General features: G+C 38.6%; 2 long non-coding RNA genes across 4 annotated transcripts; both read left to right on the top strand.

The window, feature by feature from the left end:
* Positions 1–389: 389 nt before the first annotated feature.
* Positions 390–25,123, top strand: LOC124191469. 3 transcript variants are annotated; one of them, XR_006873447.1, is made up of 11 exons: positions 391–569; positions 8,619–8,892; positions 16,125–16,398; positions 16,943–17,216; positions 17,798–18,071; positions 18,754–19,743; positions 20,288–20,561; positions 21,143–21,416; positions 21,962–22,231; positions 24,161–24,583; positions 24,670–25,123. It is a non-coding gene; the product is annotated as an uncharacterized LOC124191469 (long non-coding RNA). The 3 variants fall into 3 exon arrangements; XR_006873446.1 differs by lacking the exon at positions 21,962–22,231 and having other exon boundaries at positions 390–569; positions 20,288–21,416; XR_006873445.1 differs by lacking the exons at positions 16,125–16,398; positions 16,943–17,216; positions 17,798–18,071; ... (4 more) ...; positions 24,161–24,583; positions 24,670–25,123 and adding exons at positions 9,962–10,384; positions 10,471–10,923 and having other exon boundaries at positions 413–569.
* Positions 2,100–2,719, top strand: LOC124191471. The gene is made up of 2 exons (XR_006873449.1): positions 2,100–2,180; positions 2,267–2,719. It is a non-coding gene; the product is annotated as an uncharacterized LOC124191471 (long non-coding RNA).
* Positions 25,124–26,151: the final 1,028 nt, after the last annotated feature.

The raw sequence follows: 26,151 nt of genomic DNA, 5'->3' as shown, positions 1-26,151 counted from the left end.
CTCGAATTTCCCTATTTCCCTGTGATTTTTCCCATTTTTCTCAAATTTCCCTATTTCCCTGTAATTTTTTCCTTTTTTTCTCAAATTTCCCTACTTTCCCTGATTTTCCCTAATTTTCTTGACCAAGTGAACCACGGGAAAAGAGTAGACAACCCCTCGGTTAGCTAATACCAGCGATGTTCAGGATCGTCCTTGCAATAGTTATAAATGACGTAACCAATCTTGTCGCCAACACTCAAGCAGAAAACCTCAGCGCTGACTCCCTTTTTTAAACTTGATTATTTATCTGTACAAGTAATTCATCATTAAACCGTTGTCGCCTACCTCCCGTGGGAGTCTGCAGATTCGAGCGGACACTCTTGTCATTGACGAAATTTATTTTTGACTGAATTGCTTTCGTAATTTATTGGACGGCGTGATATGATTACCAACAGCCGCCCTGACAGTTATACAGCTCAGGGCGTTGCACTTTCGTCTACCGCAACACGGTGTTCCCTGCAATCCATTTTCGCACTGCCCTCTAAACGTTCATGCAATAACCACAACAACAAAACTCGACAAAATTGTTAGTAAGTTCAATTTTCTAAAATTAATATTTAAACTGGAAAATACATTTTTTGCTCGAGCTTGACTTGATAAATAACTTTATCAGCAAATTCGGATTTCCTGTCTGAAATATGGGAAATCCACATCCCTTTCGTCTAATCTTAAAAAGCAAACCAAAACGCTTTCCTACCTTCGTGTTAATTTGGGATCGAGGGGCTATCCACTCTTTTTCCAAGTGAACCACCACAAAAATGGGAAAATTGAGAAAAATGAGAAATGTAGTTTTTCCCTGTAATTTTTTCCCATTTTTCTCAAATTTCCCTATTTCCCTGTAATTTTTTCCCATTTTTCTCAAATTTCCCTATTTCCCTGTAATTTTTCCCATTTTTCTCAAATTTCCCTATTTCCCTGTAATTTTTTCCCTTTTTTCTCAAATTTCCCTACTTTCCCTATAATTTTTTCCAATTTTTCGCAAATTTCCCGATTTTCCCAGATTTTCCCTAATTTTCTTGACCAAGTGAACCACGGGAAAAGAGTGGGCTCTTCCCTAGCGAGACAGGTTTTCTTATATCGAAAAAAGAAAGGTATAGGGTTGTAGATCTCGTTACGCTGATCATTTTTAACACAGGGTTTAGGGTGTGCAAATGAGCGGAAGTGCCCGTAAAACGCGTTCAAAGTTTTGAGTTTTACGGAGCTGACGCGCAGCCCAAGCCGGCCAGAAAGGAGGGTCGAGCGGGGGTTGGCGCGTACCCATGGGAGAGGGGTCAGTGAAAGGGGGTATACCTGGGCCATACGATACCAGCCCACGTTTCCCCCTTGTCTCCCATATCACCGGTGGTTTAATGGTCAGCCTTCTGGGCTGTAATGTCGGAGGACCGAGGTTCGAATGTCGGACAAGGTAGCTCGCTCTCTATTAGCCAAGACTCATGTAATGCAACATGTGACCACATGATATAATTGTATTGTTACTATAGTAATAAGTGTTACTTTAACTTAATCTAAACATGGAGTGCGACGTGGGGTGGCGGGGCGAAGCCTCCGTCACACCTAAGTCGCACCACTCATAATATTGACAGATTATTAGTCAATTAGTTAATAAGAATCAATTAATTTAAGAGAATAAAGAGAATTTTCCAAACATAATAGTATGTATTAATCTACTATTTAACCTTGATTTTCTGTCTCTTTAACGTTTAAAAAAATTCCCGAAGGACATTCCCGAAGGAATCTTGTTCATTACCAGTTTCAACCAGTTTTTGCCATGAATCTCTTAAGGAGAAACACATCTATATATTAGAAGATCAAAGACCTTTCTTCGCCGCAAGGCATACCAGCAGGAGTACTAGTTTTTGCGGGGAAATCCCGGATTCGGCAACAGGAAGAACCCAGCAAAAGACACTGCTGAAAACCCAAGTTTTTGCGCACCCGTTTGCAGCGCTGCTTAACTGGCACAGTTACGGCACGTGTGTTATACTAGCTGATTAGGAGGAGGAGGAGCCATGCTGCTGTAGAGCCAGTGGGGAGGTGGTTTTGGATCTAGTATAAAAAGGGCTCGAAAATCAGTCAATAATATCACAACTTTTTGAACAGTTGAACTCGTCTAGCCTTCCTTATAGCAAAAAATGGTCAAATCGGTAATAACAATTTATCTCAAATCCAAAGTTATTCTATCGCAATGTTTGTTTATTTGTTTTATATTGCTGCATATGCACCTTTTTAGATTCTTATGATTTTGATGGTGTCTTTGGTGCTGCTGGCAATTGTCAACGAGTTCGGTGGGCTCGTGAATGGACAGTGCCATTCATCCCTAGGCAACTGTTGTCGTTGGCGTTGCGATGGCGCTGTGAACTGTCGTTGCACATCTTTCTTTGCTGCAAACTGCGGTGCACCAGACGGGTGTGGTAGAGGATAACCCTAACCGAAATAGTAATTCATCACTTGTTTTTCATGCAACCGAACTGGACCGAATTTGTTATCCGACCAAGATTATCCGAAACAACTACAGAATTTGAATAATGGGAAAAAAATTAGAAAATCCAAGTCTGTCCTATCTAAATCTTCTGGTTTCAATTAACCCGAGCAATATTTGTATAATTGTGGATATATTCAAATAATCCGCTTGAATATATATTCAACCTTCCAACTCTGATAATACACATCATACAAATGCTCAGCAGCTCTGACTTTGTAATCTTTTTTTACATATATCTCTAAATTTGTGTGGATACTTTAAAACCGTTTGGAGTACCCAAACATTATGTGCAAATTCCGAAAAAGTCCGCAATATCGGCCATGATGCCTCCCCAAAAAAGAATAACCCTACCTATTTATCATAGCAAAGAGCATTTGCCGTGTACAAAAAACATATAGCTCAACACATGGCAAATTTTTTCAAGTGTTGTTAAGTTGTAAAGCGCTAGTTATAACTTTCCTGTCTTCAAAAATTAAAATTCCAAAATGAATTCGGGTTGATTGGCGCAGCAAACGCCAGTTGAATATGTAATCCAAATGCAAAACGATAACGAGCGATTAATTAAATTCAGAAGGTCATATAGATATGAGGTGCAATAGCCTACGTTTTTTTATTGAATCAGCGATATGTGCTCGTGCATTGATACAATTTATGCGTCTGTATATCCAGATAAAAGAGGAGGAATATAAGGAGATTGTATCGCGTCCATTTCTAGGTTTTTTCCAGGTTATTCCAGCTTTTTCGCAAAATTCGCATGACCAGGTTGTGTCCATAATATTTGTATTAGAAACTAAATTGAGGTCCATATTTTCACATTTCCATAAACCGGATTAATTCACTATAGTTAATGGTAATAAAGTTAATATTGGCCACAATACGCAACATCAATCAAGGAGAGAGAGAGAGCAGCAGCACGGATACCCTGACATATTTGAACACAAATTTAATAATAAAATCTGATGGCACTTCATCCAAAAATATCGTCCAATTTTGAAAGTTAGCTATTAGAAGAGAAAATTCAATAATAAACTTCTGCGGGGAATCTGCGCTCAGCAGCAACTGGATTTTTTCCCGAAATGCCTCAAAACGGATTATCTATAAATCTCACAGTGGGTCAACCCTTATTGGTCTCTCATTTGCATTTCGTGATAATAATATAGAAAGCTTTTTCCATCTAGTCTATAGAGGACCGATATATAATAGTGTTTGGATTTGTAATAGAAAAGGCAGAGACAACAGCATCAGCAAATCTTTATTTAATGCCAATTTAATAGATTACTATGTGCATTGCACATTGCTGGTTAAAATATCGGTATATTTCGTCGGAGCCAGCTGTCGAAAGGTAAATTATCAACGTCCTTCTTTTATTATTTGATGTTTAATTTTTGTGCTGGAATTTTGACAGTTTATTATTTAAAAAAAAACTGCGATTCAGTCTTTCCCTCAGTCGCTGTTGCTAATGAGTTGCGTAATAGCTTTGACCTTTCTCAGCCAAGAAGTTGACGCTCCATGTTGTTTGCCGGAATCCCCAACCAAAATATTGGGTTTGATTATTGGCGGAAGTAATATAGGTTCATAATTTCATAGATTTTTATAACCCACTTTAAACAAATTTCTTGTTGTTGTTGTGGTTGCATGAACGTTTAGAGGGCATAGTGCGAAAATGGATAGCAGGGAACACCGTGTTGCGGTAAAGGAAAGTGCAACGCCCGGTGCTGTAACTGTCAGGACGGCTGTTGGTAATCAAATCAAATCATGTGCAATAATTGACGAAAGCAATTCAGTCAAATATAAATTTTGTCGATGACAAGAGTGTCCGCTCGAATCTGCAGATTCCCATGGGAGGTAGGCGACAACGGTTTAATGATGAATTACTTGTACAGATGGACGCTTGCTGCTTAAGGCGCTGATGGGAGCCGGTCTGGCTTCCTATAAAATCAAAGAAGAACAAAGGCCTCTTATAAAGGGTTTCAAGATGATAAAATACATCAAATTGATTAGTTGAAGGAAAAGCCACGAATAGTCCGCTAGCCACAATGACACAGATTTACCCCATAAGAATAACTTTTTTTAGGTTCTTAAAATGAAAGGCACCACAAAGGCAAGTCAAAAAAACTTTGTCTTGACGATGGGCGCTGGGGCGTTTGGGTGGGGGAAGGGATCAAAAATCGGAACAATGATCGATTTTTGTGGAAATTTACCCCATAAGAATAAAATCTAGAAATAAGCTTAAAATTTAGAGAATATAAAATAGAATTAAGTTATATAAAATCTGACATGAAAATCTGGGGCTTTCATGTGATCAGACTGCGATTTGTAGCCCGACGGCTGATTTTTTTTTACTTTGCCGTAAATGGCAACGCAGCATTCGTGGCGCAAATTCAAATTCTTTCAGGGGGAAAATTAGAAAACAGGTACAGCTGACAATTTAATAAGCTTCAAGAATGTATTCTGGCTTTGGTTATGAAACTCCTCATTTGAAGACGTGGGTTACATAGTTAAAAATTTTAAAGTTAAAAAAGTTATTGGAAAATAACAATTTAATGGACGTCGGACAAAGAGCAATCTGACTCATCATCGGCTTCATCGCTGGACACATCAGTTGCATCCTCGTCCTTTTCTTCTTCGTTAGAGGAATCCAAAATCATATCTTCAATTGTCGTCGGGACCATGTCACTCTGAAACCAGACAGGGGAGTATTTTTCCTCAACTAGCTGCCACCCGTTTCCGCTAAGTAAAATGACTTGAGGATTAAAAACAGTTCCGTTTCGCCAAACAGAACAAATAGCATTTGTTCTTTTGATTTGCTCCAATAATACAGAGTGGCATGGAGGGAGGGAACTTCCGTCAATTCCTTTGACGTTGGCCATAGGATTTTTACCTCTCATTGGTTGATAAATTTTCAAGAACATATCCATTCTGCATTCGTTGACGGTGAATTTTTTTCCATACATGGCGCAAACGTATTCTTCGATAATCTTTATCGTTTCTTCTGTAATATTTTCATTTTGACCCAGAGTTGAAAAAGCTTCTTGAAATTTAAGATTCTTTTCAAGAATGAAGAAAAGACGACTTTTTGCTTTTCTTGAAAAAGCTCACCAGGTATTTATTTTGTAATACGAGTGACCTTTACTTCCTTTGACTTTAATTTACTTCTTTCACAGCTGTGAAGACATCTGGTAGCCGTCCATTTCCATCTAAACCTTCGGTTGCAAAGAGACAAATTCAAACAGAGCCTAGCCCTGACTATTCAGTAGCTCGTTCAAGTAAGATAAGCACCCATAGAATCGGTGAAGCCAGGTCACCACACTCGCCAGCAACACCAACGGAGACTCGTTCAAGCACGGCAAGCAGCTTGCCGTCGACACTAATGGTAGGCGGAATAAAGCCTTCGATTGCGAAGAGACAAATTCGAACAGAACCTAGCCCTGACTATTCAGTAGCTCGTTCAAGTAAGGGTTCAAGTAAGGGTGCCCATCGAATCGGTGAAGCCAGGTCGCCACACTTGCCAGCAACACCCATAGAAACTCGTTCAACCACGACAAGCAGCTTGCCGTCGACACTAATGGTAGGCGGAATAAAGCAGACAAGTATTTCTGGGACTGTTGCACCCAGATCTCAAACAACACCCACGAAAACTCATTCCAGACAAACAAGTAGCTCACCGTCTCCACAAGTGGTAGCCAGATTAGGTAAGAGCAGCCTTCCACGGATCGGCGATGATATGTCGAAATCGAAAACAGTCGACAGTATTTCACGTAACGCAAGCTATTCGCCATCCACATCAGTTTCAGTTGGTACAATTAGAGCAAGCAGTCCTCGCATGGGCGATGTCAGGTCGCAATCAATAACAAAGGAAGCTACCACAAGCAAGGCAACCAAACCACACAAAGTACAAACTGACATTGCTGCCGACAAGTATGCCTGGCGACAGGAAATGTTAAAACAATCAGTTGCCACCAATGATCTTCTAAAAGACCTTATACCTCCAAAGCGACTTATCACAAAAGTTTTGCAAACGTATCTAGAACATTTTAACAAAATAGTAGAAGATCAACTTCGATTGTCACTGACTCAAATCGACGACGTTTCGATGTTGAATACTGCCCTGTTGGACGTCGAATTAAGCGTTAGCCTAGTAAGACATTTTTTAAATTCTTTACCAATTCAATGTTCTAAATCTTCTTCTTTTGAGTGCGCAGTTCAAAAAGATAAATTTAAATTACTCACTAGCGAAACTGTTATTTCCAAAGCCTTACTTGCAAGTCTAGTATCTGGACAAATATGTCATAAAATGCAGAGGAAAGGATCTTCGTCCAGGAATCAGTCATCTCATTAATTTTATAGCCATTTTTGGAGGTAAGTTTTACCCAATGCTCGTTTGCTATGTTTTTTTATCTTTGGATCTCACAACTTCGTCATATAAAATTTTCAGTTGTGACCATTGCCATTTTCGAGCAACACAAAAAACAGACCAATACCAACAAAATAATTTCGTCAGTGCAAGCAGCTCGGAGATATCACGCTTACCAAATTATGAAGTATCTGAATGAAAACGAAAATGCAGACGACGATGAGGTCGGTGGAGAAGGTGCTAGCCAAAGGGTTTATGCCCAAACAAAATGTGAAATAGAAGCCAGAGTAAATGTCATTCTGAGATGTCTTGAAGATTACTCCGGTTCCATTTAACTCTTTTCTTTGTCGTTTATTGTGAGGGTGGAAACGCATGTATTTTTTTTTCTAGTCATCTCTATGGACAAATTAGTCTAGTTACTTTTACTATTTTACTTCCTTTGAAGGTACAATTATGTATTTACTCTTTTTGGGGCTGTTTGAATTAACTTCGTTGACTGATTGGACATGTTGACTTGACTCTAATGCTTCCCTCTATTAATGAAATAAACAATTTTTTGTTTGCATGACTTTCTTCTTTTCGTTATTTTATTGAAAAACAAAAAATATACGACAAAATTAATAATAAAAGCCTGAAGAAATTTGTAAAGAATATTTTAAAAAATCTTAAAATCATCTGTCACTAAAACATTTAATTTGTAAAAAATATGAGTTTTTTTAACACTTTTTTAACGGATTTATAAACTGGCATCTTGCGAAAAAACAGATATTTGGGTCATAAACAGCGTCCTTGAACTTACTTTAAATGCATTTCAAAACAGAGCTGAAACGCGATTCAGCCCAAAAAGGCGCATTTCAAATGGGTTTTAAACGAATTCTTGCACAGATTTATCCTCCACGGGTTTCTACTCAAGACGGCCGTGTTCGAGAAGTCGTTTCTTTCCGTTTCTTTCGTCATTTGATTTCAGTGATTACAGCTGTGACCATGTGAAATTAAATGTAACGTACGTATTATGACCGAAGTGTTTCAGGAATGGAATGTGAATTAATCGAAATTCATTTTGCCACGTCTGTGATTTGGCACAACATTCCCAATAATGGAGTTCGCCAATCAGTCAGAAAGTCTTCATTCACCTTCGCATTGCAAATCATGGTTAAGTACTACTTCCTTTATTATTAACTTGTATTAGGTTGTTTAATGTGTTTGTCGTTTGAGGAAGTTTCAATTTGTAGCAAGTATTTAAATTATCTATTCAATAAGGGTAACTTTAACTTTTAAAAAGTATAACAAATTGCTGGTTATCATGGTTAAATCAGGACAAATTATCTTTTGAATGATATCTGTTAGCTACGAGGGGTTGTCCACTCTTTTTCCAAGTGAACCACCAGAAAATTGGGAAAATTGAGAAAAATGAGAAATGTAGTTTTTCCCTGTAATTTTTTCCCATTTTTCTCGAATTTCCCTATTTCCCTGTGATTTTTCCCATTTTTCTCAAATTTCCCTATTTCCCTGTAATTTTTTCCTTTTTTTCTCAAATTTCCCTACTTTCCCTGATTTTCCCTAATTTTCTTGACCAAGTGAACCACGGGAAAAGAGTAGACAACCCCTCGGTTAGCTAATACCAGCGATGTTCAGGATCGTCCTTGCAATAGTTATAAATGACGTAACCAATCTTGTCGCCAACACTCAAGCAGAAAACCTCAGCGCTGACTCCCTTTTTTAAACTTGATTATTTATCTGTACAAGTAATTCATCATTAAACCGTTGTCGCCTACCTCCCGTGGGAGTCTGCAGATTCGAGCGGACACTCTTGTCATTGACGAAATTTATTTTTGACTGAATTGCTTTCGTAAATTATTGGACGGCGTGATATGATTACCAACAGCCGCCCTGACAGTTATACAGCTCAGGGCGTTGCACTTTCGTCTACCGCAACACGGTGTTCCCTGCAATCCATTTTCGCACTGCCCTCTAAACGTTCATGCAATAACCACAACAACAAAACTCGACAAAATTGTTAGTAAGTTCAATTTTCTAAAATTAATATTTAAAATTGAAAAGACATTTTTTGCTCGAGCTTGACTTGATAAATAACTTTCTCAGCAAATTCGGATTTCCTGTCTGAAATATGGGAAATCCACATCCCTTTCGTCTAATCTTAAAAAGCAAACCAAAACGCTTTCCTACCTTCGTGTTAATTTTGGATCGAGGGCCTATCCACTCTTTTTCCAAGTGAACCACCACAAAAATGGGAAAATTGAGAAAAATGAGAAATGTAGTTTTTCCCTGTAATTTTTTCCCATTTTTCTCAAATTTCCCTATTTCCCTGTAATTTTTTCCAATTTTTCGCAAATGTCCCTATTTTCCCAGATTTTCCCTAATTTTCTTGACCAAGTGAACCACGGGAAAAGAGTGGGCTCTTCCCCTAGCGAGACAGGTTTTCTTATATCGAAAAAAGAAAGGTATAGGGTTGTAGATCTCGTTACGCTGATCATTTTTAACACAGGGTTTAGGGTGTGCAAATGAGCGGAAGTGCCCGTAAAACGCGTTCAAAGTTTTGAGTTTTACGGAGCTGACGCGCAGCCCAAGCCGGCCAGAAAGGAGGGTCGAGCGGGGGTTGGCGCGTACCCATGGGAGAGGGGTCAGTGAAGGGGGGTATACCTGGGTCATACGATACCAGCCCACGTTTCCCCCTTGTCTCCCATATCACCGGTGGTCTAATGGTCAGCCTTCTGGGCTGTAATGGCGAAGGACCGAGGTTCGGATGTCGGACAAGGTAGCTCGCTATCTATTAGCCAAGACTCATGTAATGCAACATGTGACCACATGATATAATTGTATTGTTACTATAGTAATAAGTGTTACTTTAACTTAATCTAAACATGAAGTGCGACGTGGGGTGGCGGGGCGAAGCCTCCGTCACACCTAAGTCGCACCACTCATAATATTGACAGATTATTAGTCAATTAGTTAATAAGAATCAATTAATTTAAGAGAATAAAGAGAATTTTCCAAACATAATAGTATGTATTAATCTACTATTTAACCTTGATTTTCTGTCTCTTTAACGTTTAAAAAAATTCCCGAAGGACATTACTGAAGGAATCTTGTTCATTACCAGTTTCAACCAGTTTTTGCCATGAATCTCTTAAGGAGAAACACATCTATATATTAGAAGATCAAAGACCTTTCTTCGCCGCAAGGCATACCAGCAGGAGTACTAGTTTTTGCGGGGAAATCCCGGATTCGGCAACAGGAAGAACCCAGCAAAAGACACTGCTGAAAACCCAAGTTTTTGCGCACCCGTTTGCAGCGCTGCTTAACTGGCACAGTTACGGCACGTGTGTTATACTAGCTGATTAGGAGGAGGAGGAGCCATGCTGCTGTAGAGCCAGTGGGGAGGTGGTTTTGGATCTAGTATAAAAAGGGCTCGAAAATCAGTCAATATTATCACAACTTTTTGAACAGTTGAACTCGTCTAGCCTTCCTTATAGCAAAAAATGGTCAAATCGGTAATAACAATTTATCTCAAATCCAAAGTTATTCTATCGCAATGTTTGTTTATTTGTTTTATATTGCTGCATATGCACCTTTTTAGATTCTTATGATTTTGATGGTGTCTTTGGTGCTGCTGGCAATTGTCAACGAGTTCGGTGGGCTCGTGAATGGACAGTGCCATTCATCCCTAGGCAACTGTTGTCGTTGGCGTTGCGATGGCGCTGTGAACTGTCGTTGCACATCTTTCTTTGCTGCAAACTGCGGTGCACCAGACGGGTGTGGTAGAGGATAACCCTAACCGAAATAGTAGTTCATCACTTGTTTTTCATGCAACCGAACTGGACCGAATTTGTTATCCGACCAAGATTATCCGAAACAACTACAGAATTTGAATAATGGGAAAAAAATTAGAAAATCCAAGTCTGTCCTATCTAAATCTTCTGGTTTCAATTAACCCGAGCAATATTTGTATAATTGTGGATATATTCAAATAATCCGCTTGAATATATATTCAACCTTCCAACTCTGATAATACACATCATACAAATGCTCAGCAGCTCTGACTTTGTAATCTTTTTTTACATATATCTCTAAATTTGTGTGGATACTTTAAAACCGTTTGGAGTACCCAAACATTATGTGCAAATTCCGAAAAAGTCCGCAATATCGGCCATGATGCCTCCCCAAAAAAGAATAACCCTACCTATTTATCATAGCAAATAGCATTTGCCGTGTACAAAAAACATAGCTCAACACATGGCAAATTTTTTCAAGTGTTGTTAAGTTGTAAAGCACTAGTTATAACTTTCCTGTCTTCAAAAATTAAAATTCCAAAATGAATTAGGGTTGATTGGCGCAGCAAACGCCAGTTGAATACGTAATCCAAATTCAACACGATAACGAGCGATTAATTAAATTCAGAAGGTCATATAGATATCAGGTGCAATAGTCTACGTTTTTTTTATTGAATCAGTGATATGTGCTCGTGCATTGATACAATTTATGCGTCTGTATATCCAGATAAAAGAGGAGGAATATAAGGAGATTGTATCGCGTCCATTTCTAGGTTTTTTCCAGGTTATTCCAGCTTTTTCGCAAAATTCGCATGACCAGGTTGTGTCCATAATATTTGTATTAGAAACTAAATTGAGGTCCATATTTTCACATTTCCATAAACCGGATTAATTCACTATAGTTAATGGAAATAAAGTTAATATTGGCCACAATACGCAACATCAATCAAGAAGAGAGAGAGAGCAGCAGCACGAATACCCTGACATATTTGAACACAAATTTTATAATAAAATCTGATGGCACTTCATCCAAAAATATCGTCCAATTTTGAAAGTTAGCTATTAGAAGAGAAAATTCAATAATAAACTTCTGCGGGGAATCTGCGCTCAGCAGCAACTGGATTTTTTCCCGAAATGCCTCAAAACGGATTATCTATAAATCTCACAGTGGGTCAACCCTTATTGGTCTCTCATTTGCATTTCGTGATAATAATATGGAAAGCTTTTTCCATCTAGTCTATAGAGGACCGATATATAATAGTGTTTGGATTTGTAATAGAAAAGGCAGAGACAACAGCATCAGCAAATCTTTATTTAATGCCAATTTAATAGATTACAATGAGCATTGCACATTGCTGGTTAAAATATCGGTATATTTCGTCGGAGCCAGCTGTCGAAAGGTAAATTATCAACGTCCTTCTTTTATTATTTGATGTTTAATTTTTGTGCTGGAATTTTGACAGTATATTATTTAAAAAAAACTGCGATTCAGTCTTTCCCTCAGTCGCTGTTGCTAATGAGTTGCGTAATAGCTTTGACCTTTCTCAGCCAAGAAGTTGACGCTACATGTTGTTTGCCGGAATCCCCAACCAAAATATTGGGTTTGATTATTGGCGGAAGTAATATAGGTTCATAATTTCATAGATTTTTATAACCCACTTTAAACAAATTTCTTGTTGTTGTTGTGGTTGCATGAACGTTTAGAGGGCATAGTGCGAAAATGGATAGCAGGGAACACCGTGTTGCGGTAAAGGAAAGTGCAACGCCCGGTGCTGTAACTGTCAGGACGGCTGTTGGTATTCAAATCAAATCATGTGCAATAATTGACGAAAGCAATTCAGTCAAATATAAATTTTGTCGATGACAAGAGTGTCCGCTCGAATCTGCAGATTCCCATGGGAGGTAGGCGACAACGGTTTAATGATGAATTACTTGTACAGATGGACGCTTGCTGCTTAAGGCGCTGATGGGAGCCGGTCTGGCTTCCTATAAAATCAAAGAAGAACAAAGGCCTCTTATAAAGGGTTTCAAGATGATAAAATACATCAAATTGATTAGTTGAAGGAAAAGCCACGAATAGTCCGCTAGCCACAATGACACAGATTTACCCCATAAGAATAACTTTTTTTAGGTTCTTAAAATGAAAGGCACCACAAAGTCAAGTCAAAAAAACTTTGTCTTGACGATGGGCGCTGGGGCGTTTGGGTGGGGGGAGGTATCAAAAATCGGAAAAATGATCGATTTTTGTGGAAATTTACCCCGTAAGAATAAAATCTAGAAATAAGCTTAAAATTTAGAGAATATAAAATAGAATTAAGTTACATAAAATCTGACATGAAAATCTGGGGCTTTCATGTGATCAGACTGCGATTTGTAGCCCGACGGCTGATTTTTTTTTTACTTTGCCGTAAATGGCAACGCAGCATTCGTGGCGCAAATTCAAATTCTTTCAGGGGGAAAATTAGAAAACAGGTACAGCTGACAATTTAATAAGCTTCAAGAATGTATTCTGGCTTTGGTTATGAAACTCCTCATTTAAAGACGTGGGTTACATAGTTAAAAATTTTAAAGTTAAAAAAGTTATTGGAAAATAACAATTTAATCGACGTCGGACAAAGAGCAATCTGACTCATTATCGGCTTCATCGCTGGACACATCAGTTGCATCCTCGTTCTTTTCTTCTTCGTTAGAGGAATCCAAAATCATATCTTCAATTGTCGTCGGGGCCATGTCACTCTGAAACCAGACAGGGGAGTATTTTTCCTCAACTAGCTGCCACCCGTTTCCGCTAAGTAAAATGACTTGAGGATTAAAAACAGTTCCGTTTCGCCAAACAGAATAGCATTTGTTCTTTTGATTTGCTTCAATAATACAGAGTGGCATGGAGGGAGGGAACTTCCGTCAATTCCTTTGACGTTGGCCATAGGATTTTTACCTCTCTTTGGTTGATAAATTTTCAAGAACATATCCATTCTGCATTCGTTGACGGTGAATTTTTTTCCATGCATGGCGCAAACGTATTCTTCGATAATCTTTATCGTGTCTTCTGTAATATTTTCATTTTGACTCAGAGTTGAAAAAGCTTCTTGAAATTTAAGATTCTTTTCAAGAATGGAGAAAGGACGACTTTTTGCTTTTCTTGAAAAAGCTCACCAGGTATTTATTTTGTAATACGAGTGACCTTTACTTCCTTTGACTATAATTTACTTCTTTCACAGCTGTGAAGACATCTGGTAGCCGTCCATTTCCATCTAAACCTTCGGTTGCAAAGAGACAAATTCAAACAGAGCCTAGCCCTGACTATTCAGTAGCTCGTTCAATTAAGATAAGCACCCATAGAATCGGTGAAGCCAGGTCACCACACTCGCCAGCAACACCAACGGAGACTCGTTCAAGCACGGCAAGCAGCTTGCCGTCGACACTAATGGTAGGCGGAATAAAGCCTTCGATTGCGAAGAGACAAATTCGAACAGAACCTAGCCCTGACTATTCAGTAGCTCGTTCAAGTAAGGGTTCAAGTAAGGGTGCCCATCGAATCGGTGAAGCCAGGTCGCCGCACTCGCCAGCAACACCCATAGAAACTCGTTCAACCACGACAAGCAGCTTGCCGTCGACACTGATGGTAGGCGGAATAAAGCAGACAAGTATTTCTGGGACTGTTGCACCCAGATCTCAAACAACACCCACGAAAACTCATTCCAGACAAACAAGTAGCTCACCGTCTCCACAAGTGGTAGCCAGATTAGGTAAGAGCAGCCTTCCACGGATCGGCGATGCTATGTCGAAATCGAAAACAGTCGAAAGTATTTCACGTAACGCAAGCTATTCGCCATCCACATCAGTTTCAGTTGGTACAATTAGAGCAAGCAGTCCTCGCATGGGCGATGTCAGGTCGCAATCAATAACAAAGGAAGCTACCACAAGCAAGGCAACCAAACCACACGAAGTACAAACTGACATTGCTGCCGACAAGTATGCCTGGCGACAGGAAATGTTAAAACAATCAGTTGCCACTAATGCTCTTCTAAAAGACCTTATACCTCCAAAGCGACTTATCACAAAAGTAATGCAAACGTATCTAGAACATTTTAACAAAATAGTAGAAGATCAACTTCGATTGCCACTGACTCAAATCGACGACGTTTCGACGTTGAATACTGCCCTGTTGGACGTCGAATTAAGCGTTAGCCTAGTAAGACATTTTTTAAATTCTTTACCAATTCAATGTTCTAAATCTTCTTCTTTTAAGTGCGCAGTTCAAATAGATAAATTTAGATTACTCACTAGCGAAACTGTTATTTCCAAAGCCTTACTTGCAAGTCTAGTATCTGGACAAATATGTCATAAAATGCAGAGGAAAGGATCTTCGTCCAGGAATCAGTCATCTCATTAATTTTATAGCCATTTTTGGAGGTAAGTTTTACCCAATGCTCGTTTGCTATGTTTTTTTATCTTTGGATCTCACAACTTCGTCATATACAATTTTCAGTTGTGACCATTGCCATTTTCGAGCAACACAAAAAACAGACCAATAACAACAAAATAATTTCGTCAGTGCAAGCAGCTCGGAGATATCACGCTTACCAAATTATGAAGTATCTGAATGAAAACGAAAATGCAGACGACGATGAGGTCGGTGGAGAAGGTGCTAGCCAAAGGGTTTATGCCCAAACAAAATGTGAAATAGAAGCCAGAGTAAATGTCATTCTGAGATGTCTTGAAGATTACTCCGGTTCCATTTAACTCTTTTCTTTGTCGTTTATTGTGAGGGTGGAAACGCATGTATTTTGTTTTCTAGTCATCTCTATAGACAAATTGGTCTTGTTACTTTGACTCTTTTACTTCCTTTGAAGGTACAATTATGTATTTACTCTTTTTGGGGCTGTTTGAATTAACTTCGTTGACTGATTGGACATGTTGACTTGACTCTAATGCTTCCCTCTATTAATGAAATAAACAACTTTTTGTTTGCATAACTTTCTTCTTTTCGTTATTCTATTGAAAAACAAAAAATATACGACAAAATTAATAATAAAAGCCTGAAGAAATTTGTAAAATTTTTTTAAAAAATTTAAAAATCATCTGTCACGAAAACATTTAATTTGTAAAAAATATGAGTTTTTTAACACTTTTTTAACGGATTTCCCTGTAATTTTTTTCCATTTTTCTCAAATTTCCCTATTTCCCTGTAATTTTTCCCATTTTTCTCAAATTTCCCTATTTCCCTGTAATTTTTTCCTTTTTTCTCAAATTTCCCTACTTTCCCTGATTTTCCCTAATTTTCTTTACCAAGTGAACCACGGGGAAAGAGTAGACAACCCCTCGGTTAGCTAATACCAGCGATGTTCAGGATCGTCCTTGCAATAGTTATAAATGACGTAACCACTCTTGTCGCCAACACTCAAGCAGAAACCCTCAGCGCTGACTCCCTTTTTAAAACTTGATTATTTATCTGTACCAGTAATTCATCATTAAACCGTTGTCGCCTACCTCCCGTGGGAGTCTGCAGATTCGAGCGGACACTCTTGTCATGGACGAAATTTATTTTTGACTGAATTGCTTTCGTAAATTATTGGACGGCGTGATATGATTACCAACAGCCGCCCTGACAGTTATACAGCTCAGGGCGTTGCACTTTCGTCTACCGCAACACGGTGTTCCCTGCAATCCATTTTCGCACTGCCCTCTAAACGTTCATGCAATAACCACAACAACAAAACTCGACAAAATTGTTAGTAAGTTCAATTTTCTAAAATTAATATTTAAAATTGAAAAGACATTTTTTGCTCGAGCTTGACTTGATAAATAACTTTATCAGCAAATTCGGATTTCCTGTCTGAAATATGGGAAATCCACATCCCTTTCGTCTAATCTTAAAAAGCAAACCAAAACGCTTTCCTACCTTCGTGTTAATTTGGGATCGAGGGGCTATCCACTCTTTTTCCAAGTGAACCACCACAAAAATGGGAAAATTGAGAAAAATGAGAAATGTAGTTTTTCCCTGTAATTTTTTCCCATTTTTTCTCAAATTTCCCTATTTCCCTGTAATTTTTTCCAATTTTTCTCAAATTTCCCTATTTTCCCAGATTTTCCCTAATTTTCTAGACCAAGTGAACCACGGGAAAAGAGTGGACAACCCCTTGGTTAGCTAATACCAGCGATGTTAAGGATCGTCCTTGCAATAGTTATAAATGACGTAACCACTCTTGTCGCCAACACTCAAGCAGAAACCCTCAGCGCTGACTCCCTTTTTAAAACTTGATTATTTATCTGTACCAGTAATTCATCATTAAACCGTTGTCGCCTACCTCCCGTGGGAGTCTGCAGATTCGAGCGGACACTCTTGTCATGGACGAAATTTATTTTTGACTGAATTGCTTTCGTAAATTATTGGACGGCGTGATATGATTACCAACAGCCGCCCTGACAGTTATACAGCTCAGGGCGTTGCACTTTCGTCTACCGCAACACGGTGTTCCCTGCAATCCATTTTCGCACTGCCCTCTAAACGTTCATGCAATAACCACAACAACAAAACTCGATAAAATTGTTAGTAAGTTCAATTTTCTAAAATTAATATTTAAAATCGAAAAGAAATGTTTTGCTCGAGCTTGAGTTGATAAATAACTTTATCAGCAAATTCGGATTTCCTGTTTGAAATATGGGAAATCCACATCCCTTTCGTCTAATCTTAAAAAGCAAAACAAATCGCTTTCCTACCTTCGTGTTAATTTGGGATCGAGGGGCTATCCACTCTTTTTCCAAGTGAACCACCACAAAAATAGGAAAATTGAGAAAAATGAGAAAAGTAATTTTTCCCTGTAATTTTTTTCCATTTTTCTCAAATTTCCCTATTTCCCTGTAATTTTTCCCATTTTTCTCAAATTTCCCTATTTCCCTGTAATTTTTTCCTTTTTTCTCAAATTTCCCTACTTTCCCTGATTTTCCCTAATTTTCTTGACCAAGTGAACCACGGGGAAAGAGTGGACAACCCCTTGGTTAGCTAATACCAGCGATGTTCAGGATCGTCCTTGCAATAGTTATAAATGACGTAACCAATCTTGTCGCCAACACTCAAGCAGAAAACCTCAGCGCTGACTCCCTTTTTTAAACTTGATTATTTATCTGTACAAGTAATTCATCATTAAACCGTTGTCGCCCACCTCCCGGGGGAGTCTGCAGATTCGAGCGGACACTCTTGTCATTGACGAAATTTATTTTTGACTGAATTGTTTTCGTAAATTATTGGACGGCGTGATATGATTACCAACAGCCGCCCTGACAGTTATACAGCTCAGGGCGTTGCACTTTCGTCTACCGCAACACGGTGTTCCCTGCAATCCATTTTCGCACTGCCCTCTAAACGTTCATGCAATAACCACAACAACAAAACTCGACAAAATTGTTAGTAAGTTCAATTTTCTAAAATTAATATTTAAAATTTAAAAGACATTTTTTGCTCGAGCTTGACTTGATAAATAACTTTATCAGCAAATTCGGATTTCCTGTCTGAAATATGGGAAATCCACATCCCTTTCGTCTAATCTTAAAAAGCAAACCAAAACGCTTTCCTACCTTCGTGTTAATTTGGGATCGAGGGGCTATCCACTCTTTTTCCAAGTGAACCACCACAAAAATGGGAAAACTGAGAAAAATGAGAAATGTAGTTTTTCCCTGTAATTTTTTCCCATTTTTTCTCAAATTTCCCTATTTCCCTGTAATTTTTCCAATTTTTCTCAAATTTCCCTATTTTCCCAGATTTTCCCTAATTTTCTAGACCAAGTGAACCACGGGAAAAGAGTGGACAACCCCTTGGTTAGCTAATACCAGCGATGTTAAGGATCGTCCTTGCAATAGTTATAAATGACGTAACCACTCTTGTCGCCAACACTCAAGCAGAAACCCTCAGCGCTGACTCCCTTTTTAAAACTTGATTATTTATCTGTACCACTAATTCATCATTAAACCGTTGTCGCCTACCTCCCGTGGGAGTCTGCAGATTCGAGCGGACACTCTTGTCATGGACGAAATTTATTTTTGACTGAATTGCTTTCGTAAATTATTGGACGGCGTGATATGATTACCAACAGCCGCCCTGACAGTTATACAGCTCAGGGCGTTGCACTTTCGTCTACCGCAACACGGTGTTCCCTGCAATCCATTTTCGCACTGCCCTCTAAACGTTCATGCAATAACCACAACAACAAAACTCGATAAAATTGTTAGTAAGTTCAATTTTCTAAAATTAATATTTAAAATTGAAAAGAAATGTTTTGCTCGAGCTTGACTTGATAAATAACTTTATCAGCAAATTCGGATTTCCTGTCTGAAATATGGGAAATCCACATCCCTTTCGTCTAATCTTAAAAAGCAAACCAAAACGCTTTCCTACCTTCGTGTTAATTTGGGATCGAGGGGCTATCCACTCTTTTTCCAAGTGAACCACAACAAAAAAGGGAAAATTGAGAAAAATGAGAAATGTAGTTTTTCCCTGTAATTTTTTCCCATTTTTCTCAAATTTCCCTATTTCCCTGTAATTTTTCCCATTTTTCTCAAATTTCCCTATTTCCCTGTAATTTTTTCCTTTTTTCTCAAATTTCCCTACTTTCCCTGATTTTCCCTAATTTTCTTGACCAAGTGAACCACGGGGAAAGAGTAGACAACCCCTCGGTTAGCTAATACCAGCGATGTTCAGGATCGTCCTTGCAATAGTTATAAATGACGTAACCAATCTTGTCGCCAACACTCAAGCAGAAAACCTCAGCGCTGACTCCCTTTTTTAAACTTGATTATTTATCTGTACAAGTAATTCATCATTAAACCGTTGTCGCCCACCTCCCGGGGGAGTCTGCAGATTCGAGCGGACACTCTTGTCATTGACGAAATTTATTTTTGACTGAATTGTTTTCGTAAATTATTGGACGGCGTGATATGATTACCAACAGCCGCCCTGACAGTTATACAGCTCAGGGCGTTGCACTTTCGTCTACCGCAACACGGTGTTCCCTGCAATCCATTTTCGCACTGCCCTCTAAACGTTCATGCAATAACCACAACAACAAAACTCGACAAAATTGTTAGTAAGTTCAATTTTCTAAAATTAATATTTAAAATTGAAAAGACATTTTTTGCTCGAGCTTGACTTGATAAATAACTTTATCAGCAAATTCGGATTTCCTGTTTGAAATATGGGAAATCCACATCCCTTTCGTCTAATCTTAAAAAGCAAACCAAAACGCTTTCCTACCTTCGTGTTAATTTGGGATCGAGGGGCTATCCACTCTTTTTCCAAGTGAACCACCACAAAAATGGGAAAATTGAGAAAAATGAGAAATGTAGTTTTTCCCTGTAATTTTTTCCCATTTTTTCTCAAATTTCCCTATTTCCCTGTAATTTTTTCCAATTTTTCTCAAATTTCCCTATTTTCCCAGATTTTCCCTAATTTTCTAGACCAAGTGAACCACGGGAAAAGAGTGGACAACCCCTTGGTTAGCTAATACCAGCGATGTTAAGGATCGTCCTTGCAATAGTTATAAATGACGTAACCACTCTTGTCGCCAACACTCAAGCAGAAACCCTCAGCGCTGACTCCCTTTTTAAAACTTGATTATTTATCTGTACCAGTAATTCATCATTAAACCGTTGTCGCCTACCTCCCGTGGGAGTCTGCAGATTCGAGCGGACACTCTTGTCATGGACGAAATTTATTTTTGACTGAATTGCTTTCGTAAATTATTGGACGGCGTGATATGATTACCAACAGCCGCCCTGACAGTTATACAGCTCAGGGCGTTGCACTTTCGTCTACCGCAACACGGTGTTCCCTGCAATCCATTTTCGCACTGCCCTCTAAACGTTCATGCAATAACCACAACAACAAAACTCGATAAAATTGTTAGTAAGTTCAATTTTCTAAAATTAATATTTAAAATTGAAAAGACATTTTTTGCTCGAGCTTGACTTGATAAATAACTTTATCAGCAAATTCGGATTTCCTGTCTGAAATATGGGAAATCCACATCCCTTTCGTCTAATCTTAAAAAGCAAACCAAAACGCTTTCCTACCTTCGTGTTAATTTGGGATCGAGGGGCTATCCACTCTTTTTCCAAGTGAACCACAACAAAAAAGGGAAAATTGAGAAAAATGAGAAATGTAGTTTTTCCCTGTAATTTTTTCACATTTTTCTCAAATTTCCCTATTTCCCTGTAATTTTTCCCATTTTTCTCAAATTTCCCTATTTCCCTGTAATTTTTTCCTTTTTTCTCAAATTTCCCTACTTTCCCTGATTTTCCCTAATTTTCTTGACCAAGTGAACCACGGGGAAAGAGTAGACAACCCCTCGGTTAGCTAATACCAGCGATGTTCAGGATCGTCCTTGCAATAGTTATAAATGACGTAACCAATCTTGTCGCCAACACTCAAGCAGAAACCCTCAGCGCTGACTCCCTTTTTTAAACTTGATTATTTATCTGTACAAGTAATTCATCATTAAACCGTTGTCGCCCACCTCCCGGGGGAGTCTGCAGATTCGAGCGGACACTCTTGTCATTGACGAAATTTATTTTTGACTGAATTGTTTTCGTAAATTATTGGACGGCGTGATATGATTACCAACAGCCGCCCTGACAGTTATACAGCTCAGGGCGTTGCACTTTCGTCTACCGCAACACGGTGTTCCCTGCAATCTATTTTCGCACTGCCCTCTAAACGTTCATGCAATAACCACAACAACAAAACTCGACAAAATTGTTAGTAAGTTCAATTTTTTAAAATTAATATTTAAAATTGAAAAGACATTTTTTGCTCGAGCTTGACTTGATAAATAACTTTATCAGCAAATTCGGATTTCCTGTCTGAAATATGGGAAATCCACATCCCTTTCGTCTAATCTTAAAAAGCAAACCAAAACGCTTTCCTACCTTCGTGTTAATTTGGGATCGAGGGGCTATCCACTCTTTTTCCAAGTGAACCACCACAAAAATGGGAAAATTGAGAAAAAATGAGAAATGTAGTTTTTCCCTGTAATTTTTTCCCATTTTTTCTCAAATTTCCCTATTTCCCTGTAATTTTTTCCAATTTTTCTCAAATTTCCCTATTTTCCCAGATTTTCCCTAATTTTCTAGACCAAGTGAACCACGGGAAAAGAGTGGACAACCCCTTGGTTAGCTAATACCAGCGATGTTAAGGATCGTCCTTGCAATAGTTATAAATGACGTAACCACTCTTGTCGCCAACACTCAAGCAGAAACCCTCAGCGCTGACTCCCTTTTTAAAACTTGATTATTTATCTGTACCAGTAATTCATCATTAAACCGTTGTCGCCTACCTCCCGTGGGAGTCTGCAGATTCGAGCGGACACTCTTGTCATGGACGAAATTTATTTTTGACTGAATTGCTTTCGTAAATTATTGGACGGCGTGATATGATTACCAACAGCCGCCCTGACAGTTATACAGCTCAGGGCGTTGCACTTTCGTCTACCGCAACACGGTGTTCCCTGCAATCCATTTTCGCACTGCCCTCTAAACGTTCATGCAATAACCACAACAACAAAACTCGATAAAATTGTTAGTAAGTTCAATTTTCTAAAATTAATATTTAAAATTGAAAAGACATTTTTTGCTCGAGCTTGACTTGATAAAAAACCTTAATCAGCAAATTCGGATTTCCTGTCTGAAATATGGGAAATCCTCATCCCTTTCGTCTAATCTTAAAAAGCAAACCAAAACGCTTTCCTACCTTCGTGTTAATTTGGGATCGAGGGGCTATCCACTATTTTTCCAAGTGAACCACAACAAAAAAGGGAAAATTGAGAAAAATGAGGAATGTAGTTTTTCCCTGTAATTTTTTCCCATTTTTCTCAAATTTCCCTATTTCCCTGTAATTTTTCCCATTTTTCTCAAATTTCCCTATTTCCCTGTAATTTTTTCCTTTTTTCTCAAATTTCCCTACTTTCCCTGATTTTCCCTAATTTTCTTGACCAAGTGAACCACGGGAAAAGAGTAGACAACCCCTCGGTTAGCTAATACCAGCGATGTTCAGGATCGTCCTTGCAATAGTTATTAATGACGTAACCAATCTTGTCGCCAACACTCAAGCAGAAAACCTCAGCGCTGACTCCCTTTTTTAAACTTGATTATTTATCTGTACAAGTAATTCATCATTAAACCGTTGTCGCCCACCTCCCGGGGGAGTCTGCAGATTCGAGCGGACACTCTTGTCATTGACGAAATTTATTTTTGACTGAATTGTTTTCGTAAATTATTGGACGGCGTGATATGATTACCAACAGCCGCCCTGACAGTTATACAGCTCAGGGCGTTGCACTTTCGTCTACCGCAACACGGTGTTCCCTGCAATCCATTTTCGCACTGCCCTCTAAACGTTCATGCAATAACCACAACAACAAAACTCGACAAAATTGTTAGTAAGTTCAATTTTCTAAAATTAATATTTAAAATTGAAAAGACATTTTTTGCTCGAGCTTGACTTGATAAATAACTTTATCAGCAAATTCGGATTTTCTGTCTGAAATATGGGAAATCCACATCCCTTTCGTCTAATCTTAAAAAGCAAACCAAAACGCTTTCCTACCTTCGTGTTAATTTGGGATCGAGGGGCTATCCACTCTTTTTCCAAGTGAACCACCACAAAAATGGGAAAATTGAGAAAAATGAGAAATGTAGTTTTTCCCTGTAATTTTTTCCCATTTTTCTCAAATTTCCCTATTTCCCTGTAATTTTTTCCAATTTTTCGCAAATTTCCCTATTTTACGAGATTTTTCCTAATTTTCTTGACCAAGTGAACCACGGGAAAAGAGTGGGCTCTTCCCCTAGCGAGACAGGTTTTCTTATATCGAAAAAAGAAAGGTATAGGGTTGTAGATCTCGTTACGCTGATCATTTTTAACACATGGTTTAGGGTGTGCAAATGAGCGGAAGTGCCCGTAAAACGCGTTCAAAGTTTTGAGTTTTACGGAGCTGACGCGCAGCCCAAGCCGGCCAGAAAGGAGGGTCGAGCGGGGGTTGGCGCGTACCCATGGGAGAGGAGTCAGTGAAGGGGGGTATACCTGGGCCATACGATACCAGCCCACGTTTCCCCCTTGTCTCCCATATCACCGGTGGTCTAATGGTCAGCCTTCTGGGCTGTAATGTCGAAGGACCGAGGTTCGAATGTCGGACAAGGTAGCTCGCTCTCTATTAGCCAAGACTCATGTAATGCAACATGTGACCACATGATATAATTGTATTGTTACTATAGTAATAAGTGTTACTTTAACTTAATCTAAACATGGAGTGCGACGTGGGGTGGCGGGGCGAAGCCTCCGTCACACCTAAGTCGCACCACTCATAATATTGACAGATTATTAGTCAATTAGTTAATAAGAATCAATTAATTTAAGAGAATAAAGAGAATTTTCCAAACATAATAGTATGTATTAATCTACTATTTAACCTTGATTTTCTGTCTCTTTAACGTTTAAAAAAATTCCCGAAGGACATTCCCGAAGGAATCTTGTTCATTACCAGTTTCAACCAGTTTTTGCCATGAATCTCTTAAGGAGAAACACATCTATATATTAGAAGATCAAAGACCTTTCTTCGCCGCAAGGCATACCAGCAGGAGTACTAGTTTTTGCGGGGAAATCCCGGATTCGGCAACAGGAAGAACCCAGCAAAAGACACTGCTGAAAACCCAAGTTTTTGCGCACCCGTTTGCAGCGCTGCTTAACTGGCACAGTTACGGCACGTGTGTTATACTAGCTGATTAGGAGGAGGAGGAGCCATGCTGCTGTAGAGCCAGTGGGGAGGTGGTTTTGGATCTAGTATAAAAAGGGCTCGAAAATCAGTCAATATTATCACAACTTTTTGAACAGTTGAACTCGTCTAGCCTTCCTTATAGCAAAAAATGGTCAAATCGGTAATAACAATTTATCTCAAATCCAAAGTTATTCTATCGCAATGTTTGTTTATTTGTTTTATATTGCTGCATATGCACCTTTTTAGATTCTTATGATTTTGATGGTGTCTTTGGTGCTGCTGGCAATTGTCAACGAGTTCGGTGGGCTCGTGAATGGACAGTGCCATTCATCCCTAGGCAACTGTTGTCGTTGGCGTTGCGATGGCGCTGTGAACTGTCGTTGCACATCTTTCTTTGCTGCAAACTGCGGTGCACCAGACGGGTGTGGTAGAGGATAACCCTAACCGAAATAGTAGTTCATCACTTGTTTTTCATGCAACCGAACTGGACCGAATTTGTTATCCGACCAAGATTATCCGAAACAACTACAGAATTTGAATAATGGAAAAAAAAATTAGAAAATCCAAGTCTGTCCTATCTAAATCTTCTGGTTTCAATTAACCCGAGCAATATTTGTATAATTGTGGATATATTCAAATAATCCGCTTGAATATATATTCAACCTTCCAACTCTGATAATACACATCATACAAATGCTCAGCAGCTCTGACTTTGTAATCTTTTTTTACATATATCTCTAAATTTTTGTGGACACTTTAAAACCGTTTGGAGTACCCAAACATTATATGCAAATTCCAAAAAAGTCCGCAATATCGGCCATGATGCCTCCCCAAAAAAGAAACTACCTATTTATCATAGCAAAGAGCATTTGCCGTGTACAAAAAACATATAGCTCAACACATGGCAAATTTTTTCAAGTGTTGTTAAGTTGTAAAGCGCTAGTTATAACTTTCCTGTCTTCAAAAATTAAAATTCCAAAATGAATTTGGGTTGATTGGCGCAGCAAACGCCAGTTGAATATGTAATCCAAATTCAACACGATAACGAGCGATTAATTAAATTCAGAAGGTCATATAGATATCAGGTGCAATAGCCTACGTTTTTTTTATTGAATCAGTGATATGTGCTCGTGCATTGATACAATTTATGCGTCTGTATATCCAGATAAAAGAGGATGAATATAAGGAGATTGTATCGCGTCCATTTCTAGGTTTTTTCCAGGTTATTCCAGCTTTTTCGCAAAATTCGCATGACCAGGTTGTGTCCATAATATTTGTATTAGAAACTAAATTGAGGTCCATATTTTCACATTTCCATAAACCGGATTTATTCACTATAGTTAATGGTAATAAAGTTAATATTGGCCACAATACGCAACATCAATCAAGGAGAGAGAGAGAGCAGCAGCACGGATACCCTGACATATTTGAACACAAATTTAATAATAAAATCTGATGGCACTTCATCCAAAAATATCGTCCAATTTTGAAAGTTAGCTATTAGAAGAGAAAATTCAATAATAAACTTCTGCGGGGAATCTGCGCTCAGCAGCAACTGGATTTTTTCCCGAAATGCCTCAAAACGGATTATCTATAAATCTCACAGTGGGTCAACCCTTATTGGTCTCTCATTTGCATTTCGTGATAATAATATAGAAAACTTTTTCCATCTAGTCTATAGAGGACCGATATATAATAGTGTTTGGATTTGTAATAGAAAAGGCAGAG

This window comes from Daphnia pulex, chromosome 3 (genome assembly GCF_021134715.1).
Source record: "Daphnia pulex isolate KAP4 chromosome 3, ASM2113471v1".
In the NCBI taxonomy this organism is placed as follows: domain Eukaryota; kingdom Metazoa; phylum Arthropoda; class Branchiopoda; order Diplostraca; family Daphniidae; genus Daphnia; species Daphnia pulex.
The sequence above is the reverse complement of the archived record's forward strand: the minus strand, read 5'-3'. Positions and strand labels throughout refer to the sequence as shown.